The sequence below is a fragment of the Schistocerca gregaria genome, chromosome 5 (assembly GCF_023897955.1).
Source record: "Schistocerca gregaria isolate iqSchGreg1 chromosome 5, iqSchGreg1.2, whole genome shotgun sequence".
NCBI classification, from domain to species: Eukaryota; Metazoa; Arthropoda; class Insecta; order Orthoptera; family Acrididae; genus Schistocerca; species Schistocerca gregaria.
The window spans coordinates 43,189,567-43,196,750 of NC_064924.1; the positions used below are offsets into that span (position 1 = coordinate 43,189,567).

A 7,184-nucleotide genomic window follows, 5' to 3' on the forward strand; every position below is an offset into this window, starting at 1 on the left:
TAATTTCATATAGCTTTACGATGCTGCATACAACAAAAAACCCAATGTCTACATCAGTGAGGCTTAACAAAATACGTAAGATTAATTCTACTAACTGAAGTGTTGCTCACAGGCTGCCAATATTTTTCGGTTGATAATGGAGGGTAGGCCTTAAGTCAATCGTCAGAAATGTGTTTGGTACAATAATACTAAACAACTGAAAATACAAATTTGTTATCATCACAGAAATGCATTTAGGGTTCACTGATGTTAAGAAAGATGGTTTCCATGCTGTTCTAAGCCAATATTGCATCTCTTCCACACTGATCTAAATTAGGTATCAAATCTTCCAGAACCGTAATTTTTCAAATTCTGGTTGGATTTGGTCCTTTAAATGCTCAGTATCATGAATCTTGTCGGAATAAACCTCATTTGTATTATACAACAGACCGAGGAGTCCATGGATGTGATATCTATAGAGCGTGGAAGTTATAAAATAATACCCCGTCTGCCAGTCCATGCATCAAAGTTTTCATTTCGAAAGTATCTCACAACTCCATAACGCGCGGATGTTCCATATTTTTGCCACATCGACTCTTCTTTAACCGGTTGCAGATGTTCAAGAGGTGGACTATTTTCCAATTCTAACGATACTTCTTGAAGCATATTTAGTAAATTTACAGAATTGACAATACCGTTAAAAAATAAGAACTATGTCTTCATTGCTACATGGGACTTCTTAGAATCCCACAGACAAAACTGTGTCTGTTCACTGTGTCATTCACTTTAAAATTTACCTCGTTACTTCAAAGAATGCTTTCATAAAACTTGGGATGGGCTTCTTGTTGGGCTGTGCACAACCCACAGAAGTCCATACGCCTGTCCGGATCATCTATATTTAGGCCTTGAAGTAAAATAGGACCATGTGGTTTGAATTTTAACTTTTTCAGAATATTTAGTAGGCTTTTTCTTGATTTCCATAGTCTTTGGATGCTTTTCTTTGAGACTTTGTCGTTAACTGCACAAATATTGCACGGTAGCTTTAATATTTTCTTCCGTAGTAAGAGAGCTTGGTCTACCTGAACGAGCAAGCTGTATCACCTACCCAGTTTCTTTAAATGTTAAATTTATTTTGCAAAAACCTTGTCGATATAGAGGTTGAATGCTTAGAAAAGTTCTACAAACAAATGACAAGTATCACTGTGATTATGGTCATGCTTCCACCATGCAGGGCAACGGCCTTGCCGCAGTGGATACATCGGTTCCCGTCAGATCACTGAAGTTAAGCGCTGTCGGGCGCGGCCAGCACTTCGATGGGTGACCATCCGGGCCGTCATGCGCTGTTGCCATTTTGCGGGGTGCATTCAGCATCGTGATGCCAATTGAGGAGCTACTCGACCGAATAGTAGCGGCTCCGGTCAAAGAAAACCATCATAACGACCGGGAGAGCTGTGTACTGACCACACGCCCCTCCTATCCGCATCCTCATCTGAGGATGACACGGCGGTCGGATGATGCCGGTGGGCCACATGTGGCCTGATGACGGAGTGCTTCCCACCATGTTTGCAAAACAGATACACACCTTTCTGTAATTAACTCTGTATTAAATATTTCTTAAATAACAACAAATAACATGGCTTTAAACTGTCAGTTGACTTACGGGTTCCATCCACTAGTCAAGTTCTCAACTGCACTAGGAAAAACGAAAACTCAGGATTCTAGTGACAACTGACTTATGCCACACGCACCCTGTATATTAAAAAAAAGCATTTTACATAAAAATAACGTTTTTCCAGTACTTACGGTTGTTTCCTTTGTGTAAAGGACATAGATATGATTGCTCATGGTTATTAGACATTGATTTTAACAGAAATCGTTGGTACACGAAATACATACGAGGGCTGTTCGGAAAGTAAGGTTGGATCGGTCGCGAAATAGAAATCACAGTGACAATCAAAATATTTTTATTTGCAACAAGTTGCTACACATTCCAGCTACTTTGCTACACAGTCGCCACTCCGGCGTAATCATTTGCCGTAGCGTACTACCAACTTTCGAATACGCTCGTCATCGAAGGCAGCCGCCTGTGCCTTCCGCGACTTGTCTACACTAGCCTGCAGTTTCTTGTCTGTGCCAAAATGTCTGCATAACGAGCAGTTCATGTAAGCAGATATTAACATCGAAGGGGGCCAAATCCGGGCTGTACTTCGCATCCAAAACACTAGACGAGCGTCCTCATTTCTCCTCCAGTGTGAGACTGAGAACTGCCATGCAGAAGGAAATGTGTGATCGGTACGTTATGTGGGGTTGCGTGAAATCAGGCAGAACCTCTGAGCGGTCAGCCACATTTGGCGGGAGACACCGTAGTCCTAGTCATCTGACGTGTTCACTGTGTGCTCACAAGTGAAAAGAAGGACGGGACGCAATCGACAGGCAGTGCCCAACACATCTGTGCAAAGCTTCGTCTAATTTTCACTGGCGTTTCCATTTCGAGACCTATCGGACCTTGCTTTCGAAATGTAAACTGACCATCAGTTTTCCACTTATAAAACTTCAGCTACCCGAAAAAGTCAAGTTTAAGGAAGACACAAACTGCACTTATTGTTCAGCGAATGCGTTAGTTCTGTCCTTGCCTAGAGTCATATCATGCTTCCTTCATTTTTATTTGAACCCTCCAATGTTGGGTGGCAGACTGGCAGCAGGCTATGACTGACCTTCAGCCGTACCAGATTTTAAAATTGAACTGCTGAAAGACAAACACTGAAAGATGAAAAGTATACGAATCTTGTTTCTAAACCTGATTATTTTCGTGTCACGATGTAGGTTTCCGACGTCTTTTCTTTTGTCCACAGACATCTGGTTCCACATGCAAGGTTGTACTTCGGCTACGGCAAGAATGGAAGGAAATCTCGCCCAAGACGAAAAGGCGACGTACTGCACCGCGGATGTAATCGGAAACTTTTACCGCTGGACCCAGGTTAACATGCTGGACTTCGATTAACGTGAACAATATTCACAACGTAAACTTGTCTTATGCTCTGTCCCATCAGTGTGATGATTTTGATACGGTGTGCCTGTTCCGAGGCAATGTGCTGCACTACTAGACAGAAGGACAACTGTGGATTCACAACAAGTCAGCTCTGGTGTACTGTGTTTGTTTACAAGTCGTGATTGCACGGCCCTGATGAGGCAGAGCGGCAATGACAAAGAAGTTAGGATTATGTACACAACCACCCTCATACATAAACATAGAAGGATCGTCCATAGCGACTAATGGTGGGTAACTTCGAAACATGTGTAATCTTTTAGGACGAGCATAGTTACCTCCACCACTAAGCAGCTAAAACGGTTACCTAGTCATCCGGCCTTAGTTGTAGGTTACCTACCTAACGGCTTTCAGGGAAAACAAATGTTTGACTTCCAGTAATTCATGTAATTATTGACCGAATTTAAAAATGTAAAACCTAGTTATTAAGAGATACGATATTACGTTAAATATTTAACACAATAAGACACCTGCTGCAGTTAGATAATGTATATGCATCTTCAGACAGCGCAAATCATGGTGCGCAGATTACAAGGGGCAGCTCTAGGGACGAGCAACCCGGACATTTGTCAGGGGAATAAAAGTTTAGGGGAGTAATTTAGGCTGTAAGTGTGAGAAAAATATCGATGTGTTACATGTTCGGCAATAGAGAAATGTTACTGCGTGGAAACATGAAATGTAAGTTGAAATACGCGCGGGGTAGCTGCGTGGTCAGAGGCGTGTCGTCAGGGTCCGCGCGGCTCCCCCCGTCGGAGGTTCGAGTCCTCACTGGGGCATGGGCGTCGTGTGTGTCGTCCTTAGCGCGAGTTAGTTTAAATTAGTGCGTAAGCCTAGGAACCGAAGATCTCAGCAGATTGGTCCCATAAGACCTTACCACAAATTTCCAAATGAGTTGCAGTCATGCGACTGGTTTCCTTTTCTTCGGTTACCTAAATTTTAATTATTACGATGACGTCTTTTGCTGTGCGACCTGATGCTGTTCCATCGACATCGTCTGATTCCCGTCGCTTTCTGTGGTGGCGAAGACTGCGTTCGCTTCGAGACACCATTGTCATGGTTGTGTGACCTAGGATAGTGCTGCGTGGCTCGCGGTAAGGTGAACGGCAGCCAGTGGCCTTTCGAATAAAATTTCGCCATAAGAATGATAAGGGAGGTCTCATACGAAGCTCGAGATGAACCCATCAGAGACCCGAAAGAACAGCAGAATTTTTTTTTTTTTTGAAATTGTAGAACCGATAAAGCACTAGATGATCTATTCGAACAAGTTAGTAATCATGGCAACGGCCTTACCGCAGTGGTAACACCGGTTCCCGTCTGATCATCGAAGTTCAGCGCTGTCGGGCTGGGATAGCAGCTGGCTGTCTGACCATCCGGTCTGCCGAGCGCTGTTGGCAAGCGGGGTGCACTCAGCCCTTGTGAGGCAAACTGAGGAGCTGCTTGATTGAAAAGTAGCGGCCCTGGTCTCGTCAACTGACATACGGCCGGGAGAGCGGTGTGCTGTCCACGTGCCCCTCCATATCCGCATCCAGTGACGCCTGCGAGAGGAGGGTGACACGGCGGCCGGTCGGTATCGTTGGTCTTTCGTTGTCAGTTCGGGCGGAGTTTAGTTTAGTTTTAACTTAGAAATCATAGTAACTATTCTGAATTTCTATAATATTTACGATTTAAATACCATATCGAAAGATATGTTACTAAAACACTGCAAGCATTTATAATGTAACTGAAGGTGATTCTGTTGACATTAATGAGGGGGAGCTTGCAGAGAAAATTTCAGCAGTATCTTGTCTTTTGGACAAAAAAGAAAGCCAACGCAATGTACTGAGTTCAATTACAACGTTAAAGTTTGCCCAAATATTACGTCTGCTTTAAAAATATTGCTAACAAAACCAATAACTGTAGCAAGTGGAGAAAGGAGTTTCTCTGTATTAGAACTAATTAATAACTTTTTACGTTCCGCAGCTGCTAATTGTCTTCACGCTTTCGCCATTCCAGCATTTGAGAATGAAACCGCTGAGCAAGTGAATTTAAAAGACACAGTAAGAAAGTTCACAGTACTCAAAGAAAGGAAGAGAAACATTTTTTATGATTTTAACGTATTGTGCTACCTTGTTTTATTTTCAAAATAATCTCACTTAAAAATGGAAAATTTGTATGGTTAGCAATTTATAGCTAGGTACAGATATTTCTGAATTAATTTCTGCTGTTTTGTTCTGCTTGATTACAATGTTATATTACATGTTTGTTTCTTCCAAAAATATGCTTTTATTAAAATTTAAGTAAAATGATTTGGGGGGGGGGGGGGTTGGCAATTTGTCTTTTTGTCTTGGACGACGTAACCGCTGGAGCGGGCTCTGTGACTATACAGGCAGCACTCAGCCAGTATTTGAGGATGAGAACACTTAGCGACTACCAACAAACTTTAAGCCCATCTGAAGGTATTTGTCGTCAAGACGCTCAACAAAATGACGAAAGGAAGAAAGGTTATAACTTACTGCATTTTCGTTGTTCATGCAAATTTTGGGGACGGTATCCGTATTACTGGTACACATGCATTCGTCATCTTTTTATCTGCAAACGCTACATTGCTGCACTCGTCTCCAAGAACAGAGGCGTCGTGGTATCCATCCTACCATTGGGGTTAAAATCTAACCTACTTCGTACAGAGAATAGATTTTAATCTAACCTAACCTTGTGGACACCGCCAGAAAGTGACGAAGGAGATCGAACCCCCTAAGCTGTCGGCCGATGTTGTCGGGTGACAACATCTGACAACTATTGTCGGCGCCACCCAGCCTAGGTTACAAAATAGGCGAAATTACGTTTTGAGTGATCGAGATATACAATCTTAGCAGAGGATTGTGAAGAAGAATAAGGGCAGCACAGCTATAAAAGCCAGAACTGAATGTCGCACTCGCAAACACTGTCAGCACCAAAACAGCTCGAAGGGATGTCCATAAGCTGGCAATTGCAGTGAGAGATGGAATTTCAAAAGTCATCAGTGATGAAAATTCCATGTCAGGAAAACGTGGTGATGAAGGCATAAAACCTGAAGTAAAGAGCAAAGGAATGAAATATTATTGTGAAATGAGTCGTGATTTTGCCGAATTTACGTCCCAAGCATGTAACATGGCGGAGGCTCGGTGATGATTTGGGTAGCCATATCACGGTATTCCATGGTGTGGTCGTATTAGTGCCAAGGATTATGTGACCATTTCTGCTAATTAGGTTCAAAATGGTTCAAATGGCTCTGAGCACTATGGGACTTAACTTCTGAGGTCATCAGTCCTCTAGAACTTAGAACTACTTAAACCTAACTAACCTAAGGACATCACACACGTCCATGCCCGAGGCAGGATTCGAACCAGCGGTCGCGCGGTTCCAGACTGCCGCGGCTAGAACCGCTCGGCCACCCCGGCCGACCCTAATCAGGTCCATGCAACGGTACAATGTTTGTTCCCCAATGATGGTGCCGTGTTCCATAACTCACATCGTTGAGAACTGGTTTTGCTAGCAGGAGGATATATTGTCGCATCTCTCTGGCCACCACAGCCATATTAATGGGCCTTTGTGATACACTTTAGAGAGAAGAGTGCTTGATCGCTTTCCACCTCCATCAGCGTTACCCGAACTTGGCACTAATTTGCAGGAAGAATAAGATACAGTTCTCTCGAAAAAAACAAAAGTCTGCAGAGAAAACTATTCTGAGACGACTCGAAGCTGTTTTGAATGCCCTCGGGCTTCCTACACTACATTATACGTGGTAAAGTGTTTTCGGTGTTTCCGTATTTTTATCATCGCCTGTCGAGAATTAAATGACCACATGGCAGCAGTTCCACGCCGTGCACACTCCAAAGCGACCTGTGTGCTCTCTAAAAAGGACTGATTAATATACGCTCCAGTCACAATAATGTGACCACCGCCTATGTTGACGTCAACGTGCAATAACCACTCACAGACGGCAGTGACAGCACTAGCAATGGAGTGTATGTAAAGGGGGAGGACGTAGGCGACAGTGCACTCGTTGTCGTAATGCCGAAACGGAGCGACTCATTTGTCGTCCACAAGGGCATTATGACTTGCGGACCGCATTTCCAAGACAGCTAAGTGTAAACTCTTCGCATGCCGTCGTGGTTAAAGTATACAAAATCTTAAACATGGC

At 43.4% G+C, this 7,184-nt stretch overlaps 1 pseudogene; it reads left to right on the forward strand.

The window, feature by feature from the left end:
- The first annotated feature begins 1,210 nt into the window (after positions 1–1,210).
- LOC126274419 (5S ribosomal RNA) lies at positions 1,211–1,328 on the forward strand (annotated as a pseudogene).
- The last annotated feature ends 5,856 nt before the right edge of the window (positions 1,329–7,184 follow it).